Here is a 26,595-nt window from a genome sequence, read left to right on the forward strand (position 1 = left end):
GAGTCAGTGTCAACTTCCAATGAAACAGAGTTGAACTAAATAGCTTATTTGTTAACAGGTGTATAGTTTTAATAGGCTTTGAAAACAGCATGTGGGTTTTAATTTGTGTTAATGAATGCAGTCCCTACTGAAGTACTTGAAAATAAATGCACAATGATCTGAATTCAATGTTAAGATTCTTGCCCTTTCTGCCCCCTAGCGCTGCTGGGCCTGCAGGTCTCTGTTGAGTCACGGATGTGGGTCTCTGTTCCGCAGGATAGGGTTTGTTAAAGTTATTAAGAATAAGGCCTACTTTAAGAGGTAGCAAGTGAAATTTAGAAGATGCCGAGAGGGTAAAACTGATTACTATGCTCAGAAATGTTTGGTGATACAGGATAAAAATAAATATAACACACCCAAATACAGGATGATCATTCATGTAACAAGCAGAGATATCATTTATCAGATTGCTTATGCCCGTATAGAGGGGGATATGATAGTCTGTGTGGCATACGCACACGAGCTGCCAAATATGATGTGAAGGTTGGCCTAACAAATTACGCTGCAGTGTATTGTACTGGCCTGCTGCTGGCCCGCAGGCTTCTCAATAGGTTTGGCATGGACAAGATCTATGAAGGCCAAGTGGAGGTGACTGGTGATAAATACAATGTGGAAAGCACTGATGGTCAGCCAAGTGCCTTTACCTGCTATTTGGATGCAGGCCTTGCCAGAACTATTACTGGCAATAAAGTTTTTGGCACCCTGAAGGGAGCTGTGGATGGAAGCTTGTCTATCTCTCACCGTACCAAACGATTCCCTGGTTATGATTCTGAAAGCAAGGAATTTAAACACCGGAAGCACATCCTGGGCCAGAATGTTGCAGATTACATGCGCTACTTAATGGAACAAGATGAAGATGCTTACAAGAAACGGTTCTCTCAATACATAAAGAACAGTATAACTCCAGACATGATGGAAGAGATGTATAAGAAAGCTCACACTGCTATACGAGAGAATCCAGTCTATGAAAAGAAGCCCAAGAAAGAAGTTAAAAAGAAGAGGTGGAACCGTCCCAAAATGTCGCTTGCTCAGAAGAAAGATCAGGTAGCTCAAAAGAAGGTAAGCTTCCTCAGAGCTTAGGAGCAGGCTGCTGAGAGCTAAACCAAACAATTTTCTATGAGGATTTTTCAGATAAAGACAATAAACTTATGGACAGAAACTAAAAAAGATTCTTATGTATAGTTTTTATTACATGTTAAAAGCTATAATTTTTCCTTGGGAATAAAGCTCCACAATCCTAGTTTAAAAAAAAAAAAAAAAGCCAAGAAAATGTTTGCATGCCTCATGCCACCCTGCTCAAAACCCTCCAGACTCACTGCTTTTTGCCGCAGAATAGCATCCACGCGGCTCAAATTGATGAGCAGCCATCATTGGTCCTCCAACCTGATGCCTCTCTCCCCAGCAAAGCATCAGCAATGGTGGATCTGATTTACTCACTGACTCCCACACCTGTATTGCCTCCCTCTGTTGTGCTTGTCTGCCAATCCTGCCTCCCATAGCGGGAGTGCCTATCTATCTTCACCCAACGTTCCCAATTCCCCGTTGTGTTTCTTTTTTTAAGCTCTGACGCTTTATAAAGATTGCTTTATGCCTTTTCTTCTTAGAGGTCTTGCAAAGAACGAAGAGGGAATTTACATATTTTTAATTAAATAAAACGTATTTTATTTTGCGATTACCATATGGGTCTACTGGGATCCTTTTTATCTAACGGCAATGTGTATAAGAGACATTACAGGATCTAGGTGACCTTATTTTTCTTATATCTTGAGATACTTTACTATTTTATTATCGTGGGAATTATTGTTATTCAATTATTATTATCCTGACAATTCCATCATTCTTCCATCTAAAAATTATTTTCACCATTTTTGCCATCGTTGGGAACAACTGATAAGTAACCCAACTGTTAAGTAACAATTGCTCCCAACCATGCCAAAAATGATGAAAATAATTTTTCTTTTTTTTTTGAGACGGAGTCTCGCTCTGTTATCCAGGCTGGAGTGCATCGGCATGATTTCGGCTCACTGCAACCTCCGCCTCCCGGGTTCAAGGAATTTTTCCTGCCTGAGTCTCCCAGGTAGCTGGGACTACAGGCATGTGCCACCATGCCCTTCTAATTTTTTTGTATTTTCTTTATTTTATTTTATTTTATTTTTTTACTAGAGAAGGGTTTTCACCATATTAGCCAAGATGGTCTCGATCTCCCGACCTCGTGATCCACCCACCTTGGCCTCCCAAAGTGCTGGGATTACAGGCGTGAGCCACCACGCTCGGCCTGAAAAAAATTTTTAAATGGAAGAATGATGGAATTGCCTAGAAGGATGATGTAATACTGAAGCAAATCATCATCCTTCCTTTTTTTAAAAAAAAATTAAATTGTTTTTTAAACTTTTTGTGAGTATCTACTAAGTGTATATATTTAGGCGGCACATGAGATGTTTTGATACAAGCATGCAATGCAAAATAAGCACGTCATGAAGAACGGGGCATCCATCCACTCAAGCATTTATCCTTTGAGTTACAAATAATCCAATGACATTCTTTATTTTAAAATATACAATGAAGTTATTATTGACTATAGTCACCCTACTATGCTATCAAATAATAGGCCTTATTCATTCTTTCTAACTTTTTTGTGCCGATGAACCATCCCCACCTCCCTCCCAATTACCCTTCCCAGCCTCTGGTAAACATCTTTCTGCTCTCTATGTCCATGAGTTCAATTGATTTGATTTTTAGGTCCTAGAAAGAAGTAAGAACATTCGATGTCTTTCTGTGCCTGGCTTATTTCACTTAACATAATGATCTCCAGTTCCATCCATGTTGTTGCAAATGACTGGCTCTCATGCTTTTGGTGGCTGAATAGTACTCCATTGTGCACGCATATCACATTTTCTTTATGCATTCATCAGTCGATGGACACAGGTTGCTTCCAAATCTTAGCTATCTTAAATGGTACTGCAACAGACATGGAGTGAGGACACGTCTTTGATATACTGAGTTCCTGTATTTTGGGTTTATACCCAGCAGTGGGATTGCTGGATCATCTGGTAACTCAATTTTTAGTTTTTTTGAGGAATCTCCCAACTGTTCCTTTCATTTTCTTATTACCCGAAGAATGACACACCGTCTCTCAGGAAGGTACAAAGGAAGACAGGAGACACCATCTTTGTAGGCTGCTTTTTGCCTTCATTGAACACACTTGACAAATCAGAATTTTTCATTTTCCACCCATAAAGGTAAAGAAAATAAGATGGACAGAAAAAGGCATTCCATATTATTAGATGAACCAGAAAATGAAGCGAAAAGAGACAGAGAGTGGCACTGTCGACATGAATAATGATGGTAAAATATATCCTTAAAGTGAAATCTCAGGCTCTCAGGCCTCAGATGACACCATCCTAAGTGAGTGTCCTCAAACATAAGAATCAATGCGTGAACCACGTCTTAAGAATCAATGCGTGAACCACAAAAAGGAAATGTAACATTTTTGCCCTGCTAATCAACAGAAAGGACTTCATCATGCAATAATTTGTGACAAGAACCTGGAACATCTGCTTTTGTTAAAAGGACATGTGGCCCAGGCGCAGTGGCTCACGCCTATTATCCCAGCACTTTGAGAGGCCAAAGCGGGTGGATCACCTGATGGCAGGAGTTCAAGACCAGCCTGATCAACATGGTGAAACTATCTCTACTAAAAATTAAAAAAAAAAAAAAATTAGCTGGACATTGTGGCACACATCTGTAATCCCAGCTACCTGGGAGGCTGAGGCAGGAGAATCACTTGAACCCAGGAGGCAGAGGTTGCAGTGAGCTGAGAAACAAGAGCGAAACTCCGTCTCAAAAAACAAAGGACACGTTACTGCAGTGTTTCATTTTTAATTGTGTTTGGGCTCAAAATTTATTTGATGCAAAGAGGTCTGCTATGTTTGCATTCTCATTAAAATTTTTAGTAAAGTTGTTTTTTACTGTACATTTATTCTCACTTCTGTAAAGTATTCACAGGATGACTTACGATATGAAAGTAAATTAATAATCCATTGGACGTGGATGGTAAATCGTGATGACCATTTGTCCTGGCGTCCTGAGAACTGAGGTCCAGGCAGGGTCCTGTCTACCTTCTAAAACTTTCTCCTGCTGTTCCAGTCCACCCAGAACATGCTCTTCCCTGAATTATTATTCCAAGAACTTCCACCAAAACAGTTTGGATGTTAATGGAGGTTAGTACTTGCTTGGTTTCTTACCTAACCCGAATCATAAAGCTCTTTGAGGCAGAGACATTCATCCAACAAACATTCAAGTGCTGACGGGGACTGTGGCTGGCCATGGGAACACAATAGTAGGCAAATTAGACCTCATCCCTGCCCTCATGGCATTTACCCAGGACCTCGGCTGTGCCAGTGCCAGAACTAGATCAAAGGAGAGTGCAGTGGAAAGGCTCAGAGCTTTAGTGTAGACAGACCTGGGTTTGAATTCCGCCATCACCACTTCCCATCTGGGGGACCTTGGGAAAACATCTTCACTTCTCTGAACTATGTTCTCTTTTATCTGAGAAGTCAAGATCCTATTTCCTTTCTTGAAAAGATGAGTATTAATTTGCTAGGATTGCCATCTCAGAATGCTACAGACTGGGTGTCTTAAACAACTGATATTTATTTTCTCACCATTCAGGAGGCAGGAGGTCCAACATCAAGGTGGCAGCAGGTTTGGTTGTTCCTACGGTCTCTCTCTTGGACTTGCAGACAACCACCTTCTTGCTGTGTCCTCATGGCCTGCCCTCTGTGTGTGTGTCTCTTTCTCTTCATGTTTTATGCCACCAGTCATCATGGACTAGGGTGCACCTACATGACTGTTTGGTTTTTTTTTTTTTACCTTAATTGCCTCTTCAAAGGCCCTAACTCCAAACACAGTCACACTAGGGATTAGGGCTTCAGCATGTGAATTCAAGGTAGACACAATTCAGTCCATAACAGAGTGTTATCAAGATTAAAACATATACTTTGTTGTTGTTGTTGTTTTTTTTAAGAGACAGTCTCACTCTGTTGCCTGGACTGGAGTGCAATAGTGCAATCATATCTCACTGCAGCCTCAACCTCCTGGGCTCAAGCAATCCTCCCACCTCAGCCTCCCAAGTAGCTTAGAGACTACAGGCACACATCACCACACTTGACTACTTTTCTCATTTTTTGTAGAGACAGGGGTCTCACTTTGTTGCCCAGGCTGGTTTCAAACTCCTGGCCTCAAGTGATTCTCCCACCTCAACTTCCCAAAGTGCTGGGATTATAGGCATGAGCCACAGCATCCTGCCAGAGCATATGCCTTATGTATATATCTGGTATTCCTCAGATGCGCAATATAAAAGTTATCTAATTGTCAGTTAAGGTATCTTGACACCCAAGTCAATATCCTTTTGGCAGAACTCTTTAAACAAGTTGATATGGTTTGGCTGTGTCCCCACCCAAATCTCATCTTGAATTGTAGCTCCCATAATTCCCACGTGTTGTGGGAGAGAACCAGTGGGAGGTAATTGAATCATAAGGGCGGGTCTTTCTCATGTTGTTCTCATGATAGTGAGTAAGTCTGAGGGTTTTATAAAGGGGAGTTCCCCTGCACACACTCTCTTACCTGCGCCATGTAAGACGAGACTTTGCTCCTCATTCACCTTCAGCCGTGGTTGTGAGGCCTCCCTGGCCATGTGGAACTGTGAGTTCATTAAACCTCTTTCCATTATAAATTAGTCAGTGGGTAATTTATAAATTACACAGTCAGTGCTTAATAAATGATGTATCCTTGGACATGCCTAGTACAGTGGTGAGCATGTAGTAAGTAATCAGGGCACATTCGGTGATTGACTCTATCAGGGAACTGGGTTGTTTTTACACACAGGCTGTAAGGAATAGGAGAGAAAGTACCACATCTGAGGTCTGAAGAACTGAATTCAAGTGTAGATTCTGCTCCTTCGCAGCACATGAGCTTGAGATGTTACTTCATCTAAAACCCATTTCCTCACTTGTCAGATGAGAATAATAGCACCTCTTCTGCACAGTTGCTTTGAAGCCTAAGTGAGATAATGTCTGTGAAATCATCTCTCCTGGCACATAGTAGGAGATCAGTACATATTAACTGAGTTTATCAGGGTTTATCTGACTGTGCATCTCTAGGGAGGTAAATAACACTGTCATGCCCCCACCAGCATTTTCATACAGGTAAAACTGGGTTCAAATGAACACAGAGATAAGTGTGACATGGAAACATGCAACGGATATGTCCCAGGAAGACAACATAGGAAAGGATTAGAATAGGCACGCTGGTCCCAATCTTGAAGTCCTGGGGTATTCAGCCTTCCAGATTTTTCCACCACCCAAGGGACTCCCCTTCCACCTGCCCTCTGCCCCCACTCCCCACTCCACACACACAAACATCGGCAGGAATATCTGTTTTATGGGGCCCTTTCCTTACCCCACCCTCCTCTTTCGCCAGTGGGATAAAGGGTGAGGAGTAAGAGATTCTCCTCTGGCCATTCAGATTCTCTCTTTTGGGTTGATTTGAGATTTGGGGCACAGAAAGTGCAAGGTAATTCCAGAACGCACTGAGCCAGACAACAGTGTTCAAAAACTAATGGGGTCAGGCCGGAGCACAGAAGCCATGGGCCAAATTTGGGGCAATTTGAACATCAGAAAAGAATCACAGTAAGTGTTTGTGGTACCTTGATTATTTTTTTTGAAGATCTATACATCCACAGTGCTCCTAAAGAGAAAGAATGAGAGAAGCAAAATGGGGAAAAGCTCTTCTTTATAAGAAAACCATGAATAAATGAGGATGGAGCCATAGAAAATTATCATTGTGCAATCCCCAACATAATCACTGATTCCAGCAAGAATCATCAAAAAATATATTGGATAAAGAGTTATAGAGAAACAGAATAATCACACAGTCTCAAGGTTATCACCTCACAGATTCCTTGTTGACTAGAAAGGCAAAATTATCATTACAATGGAAGACTGTTCAGTTACTATATCGACTAATTAATCAAATTTAGTTTCCTCCTAATGAATCGAATCATGAAGAAACACCAGACAAATCCAGAATGGGGACATTCCAAAAGACAACTGGCCAGAACCCTCCAAAAAATCAATGTCAAGAAACAGAAGAAGTGCTACTGCGCTCCAGCCTGGGCACCACAGCAAGCGAGACTCTGCCTCTAAATTAAAAAAAATAAAAAGACCAAAAAATGTAATATATAAGCTTAACTGGATTCTTTTCCTTTTTTTTTTTTTTTTTTTCCATTTCTTTCTTGAGACAGAGTCTCACTCTGTCATCCAGGCTGGAATGCAGTGGCACAATCTCAGCTCACTGCAACCTCCGCCTTCCGGGTTCAAGCCATTCTCCTGCCTCAGCCTCCCTAGTAGCTGGGACTACAGAATCGCTTGAACCCAGGAGGCGGAGGTTGCAGTGAGTTGAGATTGTTTTCATTTTTATAGTTTTTTTGTATAGTCTGAAATTGTTTTTACACTGAGCATGTATTGCTCCTATAATCAGAAAAATAAAAATAAAAACTCTCTTTTGTGGGGAAAATACCATTTCCTATTCTGTAAGTAAACTTTCCAGCTCAGGAAATTATTGGGACAATTGTTTTGTGGTAGAATGTTTATTCATTCAGCAAATAGTTCAGTATAAAATATTGTATTGCTTGCAAAGACTCTAGATATGTAAGGTCCTCTCATCTAACCTTAAAATTTTTCTCCCTACTTTACCATATATATAAGAACATAAAATAAAATCTTGACCAGGCACAGTGGCTCACACCTGTAATCCCAGCACTTTGGGAGGCCAAGGCAGATGGATCACCTGAGGTCAGGAGTTTGAGACCAGCCTGACCAACATAGTGAAATCCCATCTCTACTAAATACAAAAAAGTAGCCAGGAGGTCAGGCGCGGTGGCTCACGCCTGTAATCCCAGCACTTTGGGAGGCTGAGGCGGGTGGATCACGAGGTCAGGAGATCGAGACCATCCTGGCTAACACGGTGAAACCCTGTCTCTACTAAAAATGTAAAAAATTAGCCGGGCGTGGCGGCGGGCGCCTGTAGTCCCAGCTACTTGGGAGGCTGAGGCAGGAGAATGGCGTGAATCCGGGAGGCGGAGCTTGCAGTGAGCTGAGATCGCGCCACTGCACTCCAGCCTGTGCGACAGAGCGAGACTCCGTCTCAAAAAAAAAAAAAGTAGCCAGGCATAGTGGAGCATGCCTGTAATCCCAGCTACTTGGGAGGCTGAGGCAGGAGAATCACTTGAACCCAGGAGGTGGAGGTTGCAGTGAGCTAAGATTGTGCCATTGTACTCCAGCCTGGGCAACAAGAGTGAAACTCGGAGAAGAAAGAGAGAAAGAGGAAGGGAGGGAGGGAGGGAGGGAGGGAGGGAGGAAAGAAAGAAGGGAGGGAGGGAGGAAAGGAGGGAGGGAGGGATGAAAAGGAGGAAAAATCACTACATCAACGCTTGCTTTCTTGTCTCCCACCAATCCACGTCTGTATTTATTTTACGCAGCACGATTATCTGACCTTCCTTTTACTACCCTCTTCTGAGTCTGTTGTTCATTAACACCTTCCAGAACCTATTCACATTTGGTACATGTACTGCTTTGTGTAGGTACCAAATGCAGTTTTTAAGCTTCGAGGGCTCCGGTGCGTTTCAGCTGGGATTCAGTCTCATTCTTGTTTGTGCCCAGCCCCTAGCATGGTGCCTGGCACTAACAGGCCCTCCATGCATGTGTGTCAAATGAATGAACACCAATATGTACAGTTAGCTTAGGGGGAGGGGTGGCTTGGTCTTGTTTAGAGTATGCACATGCACAGAGCTATGGAATGCAAATAAGAACATTTCCACCCAAACCCTGAGCCCTGACTCAGGGCCCTCTGATGCCTTTTGTCTCCAAGCAGCAGGGAATTCAAGCAGAAAATTCACCATTAATGGTTCAATAAAACATTCAGGTCCTGGATGTGGCCCCAGGGGAAGCCTGCAGCAGCATGGAATACAGATGTGTTTCCCCAGGAGGGTGCCCCATGCTCATTTAGCCTTATCTGTCAGGAGGATAGCAGCCTGGACTCCTGGAGCCAGGCCTGGGTACCTCTTCAACACTGGGGCACACGCCACAGGGAAAAGCGCAGCAAAGTTTCAGCAGGTGCCCGTCAGTCACTCTGAAAAAGTTCCTCTCCTGGGGATTTGCAGCACTCAGTTTGCTACACAAGACACCAGAGGTTAATCACATACCTTATCCTCGGTGAAACAATTATATTATCTTAACTGACCATGTGGCTTCACGTTTTTTTAGGCGCTGTGTTCATGTGTTTCAGCGAGATACATTTCGCAAATAATTCTAACAGCGCCAGCTCACGTGGATGTTTGGTAAACGCTGTTTGATTGTAATGATGGCAGACAGAGCTGGAACTACCAGCTGTGTATACGTGTGTGCACGTGTGGGTGTGTGTGTTTCTGTGTCTTTATGTAGCCAGCAGAAGCCTAGGCAGGGTGGGGAAAGCCATGGGGGAGGGAGAAGGTTACAACAAGGTGTTCTGGCAATGTCTTTTAATTAATATCGAAAACCTGAACTTAGAAATCTTAGAGACCTATTATTCTATTTTGCAAAGGACTAAAACTATTTTCTTTCTCAAAAAAAAAAAAAAAATTCTATCTCGTATCTTCCTTTTCCAGAACCACAAAATAGCTTTGGGAAGATAGTCATCTTGCGTGAACAAAAACACAATTTTGTGAAATGGCATTTCACCAGCTTTACACCAACACTCTTTGATGAGGAGCAGGGGAGAAGCAGAAAGAAGGGACTCTCTTCCATTTAGGCACGGGTTCGGACCATGGCAGGCTGTCACACCTCTGATGGTGGTAGTGAAGGAAAGATTTGAGATTTGAGATTTCCTTTTCTAGAAACAGGAAACATCTAGGGATTAGGAGATTTTCATGTGACACTATTCGCTGAAAAAATAAAAAGCTTTCAGTGTAGTTGTTGGACCATTTGTATGTCTATTTCTAGCTGGCTTTTGAGGCTGCAGTCATCCATACAGAACCAGCCACATAAAGACAGATGAACGCCTACAGAGGCCCTCCCACTCTCCCAATCAATAAGTATTTAGTGTCGGCCCTTGATGACCACTCCTAAAATACTGCCATAACATCACTCCCCATGCACAGAAACATTCAATGTCTTCCCAGTGCCCTACTAATCCCCACTGGGTAAAGTGTAAGCTATTGAGGCCACTTTTCAAGGCCTTTTACAGTCTCACCCTACATGCATTTCCAGCGTCTGCTGCTGCTCCCTTCTACAAAGCCTCCCCTAGGCCAGCTCACCTGGCCTGCTGGCTCTTACCCTTTCCCCATCTCTGCCTGTCCAATCTCGCCCATCCTTCAAGACCCTGCTCAAATCTCCCCTGTTGGCCAAACCTTTTCCACCATCCCAGCTGGAGGAGATGCATTTCCCTTAAGTAGCCAGGTGTCTTTTGCTAACACTAGAAATGCCATCTGTACCTTTTTTAGTTCTTGCAGCTCACCCTCCAAGCCAGACTGTGAGCTCTTTGAGTGCAGAAATTTTTATTATATGGTATTGAATCCCCTGCCCATTAATACATGCCTTCTGCATATCAACAAGCATTGGGTGCCCAATGCATGCATGTGAAATTGATTGACTTCAATGTGCCTGGCACTGTGCTCAGTTGCATAGAAATAAGAAAGAATATAAGTTGCTTCCCTCCAGCAGTTTCCAGTTTTTCAAGAGAAGCAAAATGTAGTACCAGCAGAGAACAGTACGAGGTGCATTCTGCAATGCAAACTGCAAATCTGGAAATAACAATTGTCCAGACATATCATCCAGAAAAATTATGTAAGCTTATAAAAGGAAAAGGCCACCATTTAATTAGGCATAAGAGTTGGTTGTACTTGAGATGGCCTTGAGCAATAATCATTATATTTTGTATTTGTCTGCAATTTTATAGTTTTCAAAGCTCCTTCATTTACATTAACTGAATAAATTATCACACCACCATTGTTAGGTATTATTATGCCTATTATTTTTCTGTTTTCATAGAGCCAGGGTCTCACTATGTTGCCCAGGCTGGTTTCAAACTCCTGGCCTCAAGCGATCCTCCCACTTTGGCCTCCCAAAGTGCTGGGATTACAGGCGTGAGCCACTGCACCTGGTCCCTATGCCCATTTTAAAGAATAAGAATTCAAGGCTGTGGTTGTGCTGTGGCTCATGCCTGTAATCTCAACATTTTGGGAGGCCTAGGCAGGAGGATTGCTGAGGCCAGGAGTCTGAGACCAGCCTGGTCAACATAGTGAGACCCCCATCTCTACAAAAAGGCCCTGGTAGCAGGAGTGGTTTGGCTCAAGTCATACAGCAATGTGGGGGCTAAGCCAGGACTCAACCACTGGCATTTGGAGTTCAGGGTCACTACCTTTTACTACTATCATTCTTTACCTTTAAACCAGAATTCTGGAACAAGGTATTGAAACAAAATGAAAATACCATTTTAAAAATATTAAGCAGGCTGCTGTGTATAGGATAGATTGAAGAAAGAGAGTGGGGAGAGAGAATGTGCACCCTAGGAACTCTGACAAACAGTGATAGAGATGAATTGATTACATTTGGTAACACCTGAATACAAAGATGAGGGAAGGAGTGAGAAGAAAGATGGCTGAGGTTATAAAACAGAGTGGCTGGGGGACTGTCATCACTGACACTGAAAATGCGGATGGGGGTTTTAGCTAGCAAGGATATCACAACATCCTTGTGAGCATCAAGGTGACATCTGAGTGAGAACATCTCAAAGGTGCTGGTATTATGGTACCCAAATCTAAGGGGAGATCTGGGCTGGAGGGAGCCCCAAGAGGCTCCCACAAAGAGTGGAGTTGTGAGAGCAAATGAGCTAACCTACGAAACCTGTGACTAATTTAACAGGTGACAAGCTGAAGAGGGGGTTGGCTCTCCAACATGGAACATACACCTATTTCTGAAAAATTATTAAACAAAAGGGTATCAGACCCTCCTCCACGGCACTCAAATCAACTGCACTATCCTACAAAGCTTTTCGGGGACTGTGATCAGGCTTCTGAAGTGCCTGGATGCTGGGACACCTGGACACCTGGACGCCTGGATGCCTTCTTATTCTGAGCATGGCATTTTTTAGGTTTCTATGATCTTAACATTCAAGTTTCAGGACAGAGCTTCTAGCCGTATTGATGGGGCTCTGAAGATATAGCCATGGGACCTGCATGGGATGTTCCCAGGACATTGTGACATGGCAATGATGGGCACATTGTCAGCTTAGTGTCCAGGGATTCCAGCTCCTGGGTTCAGGGCTGAGGGTGGAAAGGATGCCCTGTGCACATTATTCACTCATGTCCTGCGGTGACCTTTAGTTCCCTTTCTGGGATTGTATCTCCATTATGTGATGAGCAGAGTTTCATTATCCCCCTGTTATGGGCTGAACTGTACACCCCTCCCCCAGATTCCTATGCTGAAGTTTTAATCCCAGCCCCTTAGAGGGTGACTGCATTTGGAGGTAGGGCCTTTAAAGAGGTGATTTAGGGTAAAGGAAGCCATTAGGGTGGGCCCTAATCCAATAGGCCTGGTGTTCCTAAAAGAAGAGGAGATGAAGACACAGATACACACAGAGGGGCGGCCACGTGAGGACACAGGGAGAAGACGTCCATCTCCAAGCCAAGAAGCGAGGCCGCAGAAGAAATTAACCTTGCCGACACCTTGATTTCAGATTCCCAGCCTCCAGAAATGTGAGAAAATTCCCTTCTGTTGTTGAAGCCCCCTAGTCTGTGGCACTGGGTTATGACAGCCCAAGCAGACTAATACACCCGCTAATCCTTCTACTTGCCTGTACTAAAGCCCAGTGGCCACTTCCCTGCCCACACAGAACGTGCAATTTGTCCTCAGTATCTTAACGCATCATTCAAAAAATAAGATAAACATCACTTGAACATCACTCTCCTCTCTTGAACTTCTCTTTCACTTCCAGTCTGATCCACAATTAGCACCTTATCATGTACCCCCTAATTCTTGAATAGTCTGAGTCACTATAGCAAATGCTGTTGTGCTGGTCACCATTCATCGATCTAACTTGTCCCCTGGGCCGGCTTCTTAAGGGTGAAGATATCTTTCGTTCTCACATCACCTAGCCCAGCACAAGGCTGGATACTCTGGTAGTAAAACCTGTACTTGCAAAGGCAATCATTGGCTATTTGCATTGAAACTGTATTCACCCAACTCTTCCTTTAAACCTAGCTCTTACTGATTACTAAAATGCAACTTGCCCTCAGTAGTTCAAAAGTCCATCCGTATTTTGATGCAAAGTTGTGAAGAAATGTGTGTGTCCCTCTATTTTTAACATTCATTGTGTTCTGACTTAAAAGTGTTTTAAAACGTGAAGAGAGTTTGCCCTCATTGAGTAAGAAGCAGCTTTTCCAGTGGGACCCTGCTAACGTGGTTACTAAGGAGACCAATTGGAGGTAGGCGCCATAATTAATCAGTAAATTCCAAGCAGTCAAATACCTGGCCGGGAGAGGCTCTTTACTCTGAGAGGGGAAAATTGGCAGGTGGGCGGAGGTGTGTTGAGCTCAACATTGGGCCCAGCTGCGGCTGCCTCCTTCCCCTGTACTTCCTCTACTGAGATATTCTAATGACAATTTTAAGAGTTTTCTCGGGAGGCCGAGACGGGCAGATCACGAGGTCAGGAGATCGAGACCATCCTGGCTAACACGGTGAAACCCCGTCTCTACTAAAAAATACAAAAAAAAAAAAAAAAAAAAAAAAAACTAGCCAGGTGAGGTGGCGGGTGCCTGTAGTCCCAGCTACTCGGGAGGCTGAGGCAGGAGAATGGCGTAAACCCGGGAGGCGGAGCTTGCAGTGAGCTGAAATCCGGCTACTGCACTCCAGCCCGAGCGAGACTCCGTCTCAAAAAAAAAAAAAAAAGGGTTTTCTCAATCTGCCTCAAAACTTACCTGTCAGTACAGAGTGGATTCTAATATTTGTAGCCTCCCTGGTTGGGCCTCTATTGCAAAGATGCCAAGCTGGTGTGGGCAGGAGTGAACTTCCACCACCTCATAAGCAGAAGAAATAAGAATTTTATTTTATTTTATTTTAATGAGACAGGGTCTTACTCTGTTACCCAGGCTGGAGTGCAGTGGCTCAATCATGCCTCACTGCAGCCTCAACTTCGCAGGCTCAAGTGATCCTCCCTTCTCAGCCTCCCAAGTCGCTGAAACTACAGGTGCTTACCACCACACCTGGCTAGTTTTTCATATTTTATAGAGACAGGGTCTTGCCGTGTTACCCAGACTGGTCTTGAACTCCATTCTCCCACCTTGCCCTTCTAAAGTGCTGGGATTACAGGCATGAACCACCATGCCCAGCCAAGAATTTTATTAATTCCAAGTTCTTGCACGCACACACACACACACATACACACAAAGCAGTAGAAATAAGAACATGTGACCTTTCCTTTCCAACTATTTTAATAAATGTATCCTGCCAATCAGAAAAGCAGGGGGCAGCTGGAGAAGCCCATGGCTCTCAAGGTGCCATGTGTCAGTGGCTCTGTGGCAAGGGGGAGGCCCTGAAGCCATCACAAATGCCACACAGTCTGAACCCTTTCTAGTCTACTTGTGCTTTTCTGAGGGGCAAGGTTCTTCTACTCCCCCACCCAACACTGGTTTTAAACTCCCTCCTGGGTTCATCCTGCCCTTCTCCATCGATCACAGGAGACAGCCTGCCATCACATGCAGCTTCATTCAATCCACCAAGAATATCCAGGTCATTGGGTTCAACTCTTCTATCTGGTAAATGAGGAAAGAAAAGTCCAGAGAAGCTAAGTGACTTTTCACTCTTGCTCTTTCTCTTCCTCAACTGCAAGGGAAGAAAAGCATTTAGCTGCCTCAACATCCTGGGAATGACAAGGTGCTCAAAGGTAGGTGTGTTGTTTAAGGCAATTTTCCACTGGATGTAATAGAAAACCCAACTAAATGGCTTAAATCTTAGGAAGTTAACGTTTCCAATGCCTCCAATGAATGGCTTCTGCATAGCCACCCTCTATTATCCTGGGACTTCGTAGTCTCCACCCAGCCTGGCTCTGGACAGCCTTGCAACTGGCCTTAGCCAACAAATGTAGCAAAAGCAATGGACTGCCAACTCCATGCTTAGGTCTCAAGAGGTTCCATGTGCTTGTGATTGTTCCCTTGCTTGATTGTATTTGCTTGTGCTTTCACCTCAGGTTTGCCATGAGGCCATGCCAGGCTAATATGCTGAAGGGATGTGAGAGACCCATGAAGGATAAGACACGTGCAAGAGAACCAAGGTCCCCAGCTGACACCCAGCCAACCTTCTGAGTCCAACTGCAGGTGCAGAAGAGAGTCAGGCTGAGACCAGAAGAACTGCCCTGCTGAGCCTAGCCAAAATTCCCAATCTGTAGAATCATGAGTCAAATATGTGGTCTGTTGTTTTAAGCCTCTGGCCTTGATGTGGCTTGTTATGCAGCAACAGGTAACTGAATCCTGACTGACATTTGAAATAAAGGTTTGGGTTTGTTTTTAAAAAAAAAAAAAAAAGGTTAAAGTTTGGAAGTCCAACATTGATATGGCCACTCCATTAGTCATGAGGGACCCAAAATCCTTCCATCTTTATGTTCCATCATATTTACTCATTGCTTCCATCCTCAAAGTTGTCTCATCTCGTAATCCAAGATAGCTGCTAGAGCTCCAGCCATCACATTTGTGTCCCAGGCAGGATGGAGGGAGGGCAAAGAAGAGAGAGAGGCCTTTAGCGAGTTGACCCCCTTTAAAAGAGCTTTCCTGGAAGCCCCACCCAAGGACCTGCAGCTTAATGCTCATTGGCAACCCTTGACCAATGGGAAATGTAGTCTTTTAGCTCAGTGCATTGATGCCTAGATTAAAATCAAGGGTACCGTTTAGTAAGGAAGAACAGGGGAATGGGGATTGAGTAGGCAGCCACCAGTATCTGCCACATCATGTATGAAATCAGGATCCAGGTCTGAGACCCTGAAGTACATCAGGATGCAAAAGTGACCCCGTGTCATTCAGTGAACATGCTAGTTTCCCAGAGGGTCCATAATGTTAGCTGTGACCTGCAGTGTAAGGTTTGGGCAACAGAGATCTAAGTGAAGAATTGTGAGTATGCTGGTCTCCTGAGCCCTTTTGCTGTGAACATAGATGGAAGGGACGTTTTATTCTCAGAACCTGTTGCTCTTAACCTGAGCAGATGTTTGCTGTCTTTCTACCTATTTTCTTTTTATTGAGATGTAATTCCCAGAACATAAAATGCACCATTTTAAAGCATATAATTTGGTGGGTTTTAGTATTCTTGCTATGTTGTGCAACCATCACCACAATCTAATTCCAGAACATTACCATTACCCCAAAAAGAAACCCTATACCCTTCACAGTCAGGGCAGATGCTTCCCTCAATCCTTCTCCACCCAGTCGTGGGTAGACAAGAGAGCTGGACTCACCATATGAGAGTGCTTGAGCTCCTTGGACGACACAGGTTCAAACCCTGGGATTCTAGAATATTTTAGACCCTCTTCAGAAAACTAAGGACAGGGTCATGGTGCAATTCACCTAAGGTAAGGAAAGGTGGGGTCCCCAAGGATGCTAAACCCTTGAGCCTGTGCCTTCAGCCTGTGAGCTCCCTTCCTGCAGCCCACAACCTCCAGCGACTGCAGAAGACAAGGAGGCTCTGCAGTAAGGGACAGGGAGGCTTCCAGAGCTTCTGAGCCTCCAGGGCACTCGGTAGTGGCACCCTAAGGTGCAGAAGCTTTAAAAGCTCTCTGTTGTGACACCAGACACTGATATGGGATTTCTAGATCCAGGTGGTACTAATTAGTGTGAAAAGGGGGCTGAGAGGAGAGGGAGGATGCAGCACATTCATTAAGGGCCTCGTGTGTTGCAGATTCAAACAGAATCTCCTTTTTCTACTCACAACCATCCTGGGCAGTGTTAGACTCGTTTTCCAGAAGGAGGACTTGAGGTTCACAAAGAGATGTGCCTTGCTCTGACTGTACAGCCGAATTTCAGACACTTCCATCTGAGCCTTGAGTCTCAGCGCTCTCCATCGCACCATGCTGTGGGCACCTGTGGAAATGCCTCCTGACCTGGCCCAGGGCAGGTAGAGCCACCCCTTGAGTGGCCTAGTTAGGGGCAGTGACATTAGGTGGGGGCTTGGCTTAGCTCAGCCCTGGGCTCCTCCGTGCCGGTGGGAGCCTGGCGTGAGCTCCCCTGCCTTCTGCCTGCCTCCTATTCTTCACTCCTCAGGCAAAAAGGTTGCTCAAGGAGAGTCCAGGATTTGGGGTCTGCCTCGTCACTGTCACCAGGAGGCTTTTTTTCTGACTTGCCAGAGCTCCCCGTCAGTCCTCGCAGAGCCTCTGGAAGCACAGGGAAGGCAGCTGTGGGATCCTGGCTGAACAGAGTCCAGGTGAAGCAGGCTTGAGAATGGATTGATGGGGAGGTGGGGATGTCACAGGTCTGATGGCAGAGCCGGGGAAACGGAGCAGCCAGAAGGCTTGCAGGTTCTGCTCTTTGGTTGCTGAAGGGGGTCAGTGTGTGTATGTGTCATGGAGGTGGGCAGGGAAGGGGAGGGCTGTGCGTGGGGGAGAGGATATATATGCTGGTGTGGCTGAGACAGCGGAACCGAGCCTCACATCCATCGGAGGGAGCCGGGGACTGACAGCTCTCAGGTAGGCAACTGCACGGGGCCCCCAGCCCGACCGCGACTAACTGGACTAACTGCGTGGAGCTCCGGGAGGGCAGGGCCACCAGGGTCTGGCTCCTCGGCCTCTCTCCTTTGTCCAGTGTGGATGCTGCTGGCCTCTTGCGAGATGGTTTCTTCATTCATCTCCTTTGCAGCGCTTGGATGGTGGGGAACGGGGGAGGGCTAAGGCTCTTTCTTAACCGCAGACAGATGCAGAAACAGAAAGAGGGGAACTTGGAAATGAGGAAAAGTTTTGCTTCCCCAGCTGTGGCCCCTACGTGGTTGTTGCTCTGTGTCGAAAGGAGGCTGCTGGAGGAGTGAGGTCAGGGGAGGGGCAGGCACTTGGGAGGGGGTTTGCCTTCCACGAGGCGGCCCCCAGGAAGCCCCTGGCCCCCTCATGAGGGTTTTCTCTCCGTGGCTTCCTTTCCTCTCCGATGCGGTGTGCAGGCTGCTTCTCCGCCTATCACTGAACTTGATGCCATCCAGATGGGAGTTTTTAATCCACAGGGAGCCCTTCTCCCTTCTGCCCCCAACAGAAATTGCTACAAATAATGGGGAAGCGCCAGACCTGGGGAGTGTGCTTCACCTGTGTACACACACTGCTGAGCGCCACGGCGTGTGAATTCCAGAGGGCATTTCTACGGGCGTGACCTTGGTCTCCTAGAACCTGATTCATTTAGAGGGCTCTTCTCTTGCTTGGCATCTCTCTCCCCCTGCCCATCTCCCCCACCTAAAGGTCTTTGCCCAGGTCATGCAGAATACTCCGTTCATAGTCACCGCATCCCAACTCTCGAGGCTCTCTCAGCCACCTTCTTTCTTCCTCCTCTCTTTGTGCATCTCTCTCCCTCGGTCTTGCTTCCCCAGGCTTCACTACCCAGCCCCTCCTCCCCCAATCTCGCTCTGAACATGGGCAAGTTCTGGGGGAATTTCAAGTAAGGCAGGATGATTCGGGAAATGGACTATTTAAAGCAAACTGCTTTGGACTTGAATACCCTGATCCTGCGCTTAAACATCTGTGTTTAGCTTCCTCAAGCAGCCCATAATTGCCCCAATTATAACCAATAACATTGTTCGGCAGACTAACAAAAGATGAGCTTTGCACGGCATTCGCCAGCAAGCCCAAACCAGAGTTTTCAACATAGATGGGAAAAGTAACTGCCTGGCTTCTTATCAAAACCTCCCAAAGCAAATACTGCTCTTTTTCGCTGCTTGTGGGTGGCTACTGCCTGCACCCTCTTTTTTTCTCATTTGTAAAGTGTGGCAGAGAAATATTCTACAAGCTTCCACTGAGGCTCTGTTACCTTTAACAAAAAGGATTCGTGCTCCTTTGGGCTTGCTGAGTCTTCTGCAGAGGAGGGTCCCTGGAAAACCCATCCCCAACCATCCTCACCTCAGTAAAAGCAGCAGCTTTGATATCTCCATGTGCCACCCAGTGCTGCCTGTCAAGGGTGCTGTGGTGCAGCCTCGGGTTGTTGTGAGGGCGCGGTTTTGTTGCCCACAGGGCGGCAGCCCCTGCTTTATCAGCTGAAGGCTGAGAGTACTTAGGGATTTGTAAAATGCAGGCGAGTGTGCATTGTCAATGAAGGGAGTGATTGCAGGATTAGGCTCAAACCTGTGCTCCCTGGCGCCTATGACAGGAGCTGTCACAAAGCTGTTCTGTATTCAATCAATCAGGTAGTTATCGTCTACACTCCACCAGGCAGGGAGGCTTGCAGGGGCTCTACTAGATTCAGCGGAGGTGATAATAACAGCACTTTACATTTGTACAACGATTTAGGCGCTTTCACACCTATTATCCCAGCAACAGCCCTGTGAGGTGGTGCCATTATCTCGGTGTTGCAGTTGGGGAAACTGAACCTGAGAGATTAAATGATTTATTCAGTACATGGCAGGGTCAGGACTGAGCCAAGCCATTCTGGCTCCAGTTCATCTCCCCGTTATGGTCAGGGGTGCTTGTGAACTCATAGTGGGGTCGGGGGTAGAGGAGAGACATGACACAAACATGAGAAACAATTAGAGGACCATGCAAAGCTGGGTGTAATTCAATCCTAAATCGCATAATCCAGAGAGCAAGTGCTAGAAGAATTTGGGAGAAGGAGCACTTCCTCCAGGGATTCCTGGGATTCTACCAAGTGGGAAGGCAGGTGGAATCTGGATGGGTCAAGAGCTTTGAAGAGGGAGGCAGCAGCCAGGTCAAACACACAAAAGGAGGGCAACGGAATTAACATTTCTTGAAACCCACTCTGCGCCAGGCAGTGAGCTAAGCTTGTCTGCATGCTTATTTTGTGCTAATATGCACACGCACATATGCACACGGGTAGGAATGGGAAGTTTCAGGTAAGCGTTCTTTACTTGCGCTGACACGGTTCAGCGATCCCTCATTTCCCCATCCAGCTCCACAGCTCCCAAAGCCCACGAAGGAAGCTTTGAAATCTCTTGCGTTCCGGGTCTGGGTGGAGCTACTCCTCAGCTGTCTTAGGAAGGGATGGACCCTTCTCAGAAAACAGGAGCTGTCCTGACAATGAATGACTGGTAGTGGCTTGAATTGCTGGGCAGTCATGAAGCAAACTGAATTTTCTAAACGCCTTTATTTAAATCCCACAATCGAACATAAAGCTTTCCATCTAATCACAAACTAGTCGTGAGATTTGGAGCACATCAATTTCAGGGACAAGCCAGTTTTCTGGGCATCTCCCTGGATAGGCTACAATTAGTTTCAGTCTCAATTTTCCATGATCCTGTGGGGTTTTTTTTGTTTTTTTTTTTTTTCCAAAATACTGGCAGCTGCTTCAACATTGCAGAAGCACAAAATCATCAGCCCGCGGGCCCAGCCTAGCAGGTGGAGTAGATAGCATGCCTCACCGTGCACCCAGCTCTGCCATCCCACAATGGCTCAGATCCAACCTCCCCTCTTTCCACATTGGCCTGCAATCTTCCCCCCACCCTCCTTCTCCATTCATTCTTTCATTCATTTGGCCAAGGAACGTGTGTGGAGTTCCTGATAGGAGCCGCACAGAGCAAGTGCCAGGAGCACAGGGCGGCCAGAGCTCTGGCTTCCTCCAAACTCACAATGGGCTTCAGGAAATTGAGACTTTTGTTTTTATCTTACCTTTCTTAATTTGCATTTTAGTGGATTTTATAAAGTATGTAACTTATAAATAAATTAGGAATGTGTACTCAAAATCGACTGCTAGGGGTACAAATTTAAAGAAGTTTGACTGGGCGCGGAGGCTCACACCTGTAATCCCAGCACTTTGGGAGGCCAAGGCGGGCAGATCACCAGGTCAGGAGATCGAGACCATCCTGGCTAACACGGTGAAACCCCGTCTCTACTAAAAATACAAAAAGATTAGCCGGACGTGGTGGTGGGTGCCTGTAGTCCCAGCTACTCGGGAGGCCGAGGCAGGAGAATGACGTGAACTCAGGAGGCGGAAGTTGCAGTGAGCCGAGATCGCACCACTGCACTCCAGCCTGGGCGACAGAGTGAGACTCCATCTCAAAAAAAAAAAAAAAAAAAGAAGTTTGAAGATTGTTGTTCTAGATTCATTGCTGTTTATCTGTGTTTTCCAATATTCCAATATTTTAGAAAAGAACATTGAATGATTTTCTTACATAAAAGTAAATAAAAGCTTTTCTTTCTTTCTTTCTTTTTGAGTTGGAGGGCTTGCTGTGTTGCCCAGGCTGGTCTTTTGTTGTTGTTGTTGTTACTGTTGTTTACAGACAGAGTCTCACTCTGTCACCTAGGCTGGAGTACAGTGGCACAATCACAGCTCACTTCAGACTCAACCTCCTGGGCTCAAGCTATCCTCCTGCCTTAGCCTCCTGAATAGCTAAGACTACAGATTTGCACCACCACACGTACCTAATTTTTTTTTCTTTTTTTTTTTTCTTTTTTTTGTAGAGATAGGGGTCTCACTATGTTCCCCAAGCTGGTCTCAAACTCCTGGACTCAAGCATTCTAAGTTGCTGGGATTGCAGATGTATCCTAATACACCCAGCTAAAAGTGAATAAAAGCTTTCCAAAATCTATTTAAATTATGTTGCCAGTATATGTGGGAGTGTGGCCCAGAACCAGGAGGATGGGAGTTGAGGGCTACCTTCCCACCTGCAGCAGCCCTGAACGTGTGTCTTTTGCCCCCCTCCACACCCTTTCTATGGCTTTCCTCCCATGCTGCCCAGAAGCTACTGCCCCATGAAGCCTTCATCTCCTTTTCCTCTTCCCTTCTTCCCTCCCTTCTCACTTCCAGGAAAGTACAAATATCTGGCCATTCATAAAATCAAAGAATATTAACCATCTCATCTAACTGCCTCTTCTTATAGAGGGAGAAGCTGAGGCCCAGAGAGAGAAAAGATCTTACTTAAAATCCCACAGGTAACGACAGAGCCGGACTAGAAGCCAGGACTCTTGTTTCTGAGCACAGCTCTCGCTCATTCATTTCTCCCCAGCCTAGGGAATGCTTGACCTGTGCTGGGCTGGGCAATTGTTCTTTCCTCCACCTCCTTTATGCCGTCCCCCTCTTTCCAGGTGGAAATTTAGATCAGAGGAGAGACACTTGAAGTGTAATGGTATCAGCCAGAAGAGGAAAAGAAACCAAAGCAGCCTCTCTCCATAATAGCTGATAAATAAGCACAAGCTCCGTTGTAGGAGTCTTGTCTGCAATGGGTCTAAGAAATGGGGCATGGGGAAGACCAACCTATCTTCCAATGGACATGCAGCTGGTGCGCAATGAAGGATCCCTCTGTGAACTGGGGAGAAGCAACAATAAAGAGGTTGTCATCAGCCCGGGCACAGTGGCTCATGCCTGTAATCCCAGTACCTTAGGAGGCCGAGGTGGGAGGATAATTTGAGGTCAGGAGTTCGAGACCAGTCCGACCAACATGGTGAAACCCCGTCTCTGCTAAAAATACAAAAAAATTAGCTAGGCATGGTGGCAGGCACCTGTAATCCCAGCTACTCAGGAGGCTGAGGCAGGAGAATCGTTTGAACCTGGGAGGCAGAGGTTGCAGTAAGCCGAGATAGCACCACTAAACTCCAGCCTGGGCAACAGAGCAAGACTCTATCTCAAAAAAAAAAAAAAGGGTTGTCATCAGAGAGGGAGTGCAGAGTTCAGAACAAGAGGAAGTCCCTGAATGAGTTCTCCTACACAAAGACAGCTGCAGGGATCACTGACGGGCAGGATCAGACATGAGTCCCAGCTCTGCCACTTCAAGTTATGTCGACTCCTTAAGCCTCAATCTGCTCAACTATAAAACGGGGATGATAACAATTAGCGCAGAGCCTGGCTCATAGTGCTCTAAAGTCATAGTAATATGATTGCTATGAAATGCAAATAGATTCCACCACAATGAGATTCCGTCAGAATTTGGCAACCTTCCAAAAGCAGAAACAGTGTGTAAAGTTTATGGTTTCCCAGAGCACACGATTTGGAGTCAACACACCTGAGTTTAAGTCCTGGCTTTGCTACTTATAAACTGGATGATCCTAGTCAAATTCCTTAACCTCTAAGAGTTTATGTTCATCTTAAAAAGGTGGGTTGATATTAACCCTAGATTATAGGGTTGTATAATATATGAATATAAAATTTTTTGGTAACCTGTCAAGAATGTTCTCTACATGTGGTTGATGAAAAGTGATGAAAAGGATGGAGGTGTATCTGCCTCTAGCAAGACCAGTCCCCTCTTCTCTTCTCTGCTGGCAGCATCAAAATTACAGGCCTTCGCATAGGTCATAAGACAAAACTTAATTAGGGTTGAGCTTCGGCTAAAGCTGCATATGTGATTCTCCAAACAGATAAGCAACTAATTATATTGCCCTTGGAAGCAAGATTACACGCAAATCGATTAAGGCCAAACCATAGCAGTATTTTATCTTTATAAACAGCAAGGCACAATTAAATTTATGAGGTGTCATTGCCAAAAGAAAAGGCAATTCAATATTTCTTTATTCAATATGAGATGCCCAGAATATAGTATTGCCACATAGAAGTATTAGCTGAGCTTGGCTCACCAAGTGAAATACAACCATATAAAATTCAACCTACACAGGTAACTTTTTATTTACTGATGTCTGCTATGGTTGTATAAAAATAGCAACAACCTGTCACTATTCCCATTTGACAGTTGAGAAGACTGAGGCTCACAGAAGTGAAGTAATTTGCACACAGTCCCATTGTTACAAAGTATAAAATTGCAGCATCAATGTAACAACAAACCTGTTATTATCCCCACTTTGCAGCTGAAAAGACTGAGGATCTCAGGACTTGTCTGCAGTCACACAGGTCCACAGTGTAAGGTTTAAACACAAATACAACTCGTGATTTAACTAAGTACTCATCACCATTTAAATACAGAGCATCATCCAGCATATAGATATAGTCAAGACTTCTTACAAATGAAAAACATCTGCTGAGTTTTCAAAGTCCAAAATCTGATTTAACCTAGAACACAATTGTAGTAGGTGTTGGGAGGTGTATGAGAAAATACAGAATGCTGTCTCTTTTATAATGATATTTACATAATTTTGAGTTTTCACTGACATTCGTCTCATTTTAAAGCTTGCAAGCCACCTGCGGGGTGGAGGGAACTATGTGGTCATCTCCATTTTGCAGATTCTGTGAATTGCAGGGGGTAATGGATAGCGTTGAGTGTGGCTGACTCCTCGAATAATCAGTGGAGTCAATTGTTAAAACTGAGGGGAGACAGAGAAGGGCCGGGAGGTTGGAGTCCGGAAGGTACATGTGCCTCTGACCCACAGGGAGGGCTTGGCTAGAGCCAAGGACACTCAACAACGTCTCCCCAAATGCCAAGGTGTAGGGCCCCACATTTCACCTGCAAATGGAGCATGCACTATGTGTCCCAGAAGCTCATCTACCTTTTACACCTCGCCTCTAAATCCCATTTACCCAGAATTTGAGATGGCAAACATCAGTCAAACCAGCCAACATTTCCTGAATGTGCAAATTGCCCCGGTTAATGAAGTTCACAAAAAACCTCAGCCAGAGAGCATTTCGCTAACATCTGTCACAGCTTGTCAGCTCAGCCGATGCACACATTCTGTATTACAACCTCATATTAGGAAGGAAAGAAAACGGCTCCTTTTCTCCTCCCTTCCATTTCTTCTGCGACGTATAGCCACTGCCACCATGTGGTTGCAGAGGGCACAACCACGCTGTTTGGAACACTACAAAAATATCTAGAAAGACGGAAATTTCGTAGAATGAGAAACGTAAGGCTAGGCATGGTGGCGCATTTCTGTAATCCCAGCACTTTGGGAGGCCGAAGTGGGTGGATCACCTGAGGTCAGGAGTTCGAGACCAGCTTGGCCAACATGGTGAACCCCACCTCTACTAATGTTACACAAATTACCTGGGCGTGGTGATGCACTCCTGTAGTCCCAGCTACTCAGGAGGCTGAGGCAAGACAATTGCTTGAACCTGGGAGGTGGAGGTTGCGGTGAGCCAAGGTTGTGCCACTGCACTCCAGCCTGGGCAACTGAGTGAAACACCGTCTCCAAAAAAAACAAAAAAAGAGTGTTAGAGTGAATGCTGCATGCCGGGTTCTTTCCTTCTCGTATATATGCTTATTGCCTGTCAGTGCTATTTTAGTTGCTTACAAACATTAACCCACTAATCATCCTCCGAGACAGGTACTAATTTCATCCCATTTGTGCAGATGAGGAAATGAGAGGTCAAATACAGCTAGCAAGCCGCAGAGCTGCGGTGGGAAGCAGGCAGTCTGTAGTCATTAGCAGATGAGAAGGCACACATCACCGCCACTCTGCAGCGTGCGTCTGTTGTGCCGGTGTTGACGGATGGAGCCCCTGAGGCTCGCTGGCCTCCCACTATGATGTGCTCTTCCAGATGCCAGGGCAGCAGAGGAGACTGATCTAACTCAGACCATGGGGTGGACATGGCTTCCCAGAAGGGATGAAGCTAGAGGTGTGTGTGAAGGATGAGTTGGAGAAGGATATTCCGGGCAGAGGGAAGAGCAAGTGCCAAGATAAAAAGACATTAAGAAGCCAGGCATGGTGGCTCATGTCTGCAACCCCAGCACTTTGGGAGGCCAAGGCAGGCAGATCACTTGAGGTGAGGAGTTCAAGACCAGACTGGCCAACATGGTGAAGCCCCGTCTCTACTAAAAACACAAAAATTAGCCGGATGTGGTGGTGGGCACCTGTAATCCTGCTACTCAGGAGGCTGAGGCACGAGAATCACTTGAACTTAGGAGGCAGAGGTTGTAGTTAGCCGAGATAGCACCAGTGCACTCCAGCCTGGGTGACAGAGTAAGACTCTGTCTCAAAAAAAAAACATGAAGAGCCTGATACAGTTCGGAGCTATACATGATTGGCTGAGACTAGAGGCTATGCGAGGTTAGGTGCTAGGAGATGAGGCAAGAATCGGTCGGTGCTAAGTCCTTGGAGCTCCTCCTGACAGCAATGAGGTTATAAAATTAGTTTAAATAAATGGTGACATCATCAGATTGAAGATGGCTTGGGGGGAAGCCAGAACATTAGGTGGACTAATTAGGAGGCTATTACAATAACCCAGGCAATAAATCTCAACTAAAGCCCTGGTCCTTGGGATAAAGAAGAAAAATTAATCTCAAACGCATTTGCAATACAGTCATTTATATAGGCACTGTGTTCATTATTTGTTTCAAAACCCATCTCAAATGTGAATTAATTGGTCAGGTGCAGTGACTTATGCCTGTAATCCCAACACTTTGGGAGGCTAAGGTGGGAGGAACACTTGAGGCCAGGAGTTCAAGACTAGCCTGGACAACATGG

The 26,595-nt window shown here is 45.4% G+C and overlaps 1 protein-coding gene and 1 pseudogene across 3 annotated transcripts in view; both read left to right on the forward strand.

The window, feature by feature from the left end:
• The first annotated feature begins 406 nt into the window (after positions 1 to 406).
• Positions 407 to 1,194, forward strand: LOC105542355 (annotated as a pseudogene).
• A 16,277-nt stretch (positions 1,195 to 17,471) lies between these two features.
• Positions 17,472 to 26,595, forward strand: part of PNOC (prepronociceptin) — a 42,219-nt gene continuing 33,095 nt past the window's right edge. Inside the window, exon 1 of one of the 3 annotated variants that reach the window (XM_011983892.1) lies at positions 17,472 to 17,534. The gene's annotated coding sequence lies outside the window, so the exon portion shown is untranslated. Of the gene's footprint in view, positions 17,797 to 26,595 lie in introns of all 3 variants that reach the window. The other 2 variants (XM_011983894.1, XM_011983893.1) reach the window with 2 other exon arrangements.

This window comes from Mandrillus leucophaeus, unplaced genomic scaffold (genome assembly GCF_000951045.1).
Source record: "Mandrillus leucophaeus isolate KB7577 unplaced genomic scaffold, Mleu.le_1.0 Scaffold256, whole genome shotgun sequence".
NCBI lineage: Eukaryota > Metazoa > Chordata > Mammalia > Primates > Cercopithecidae > Mandrillus > Mandrillus leucophaeus.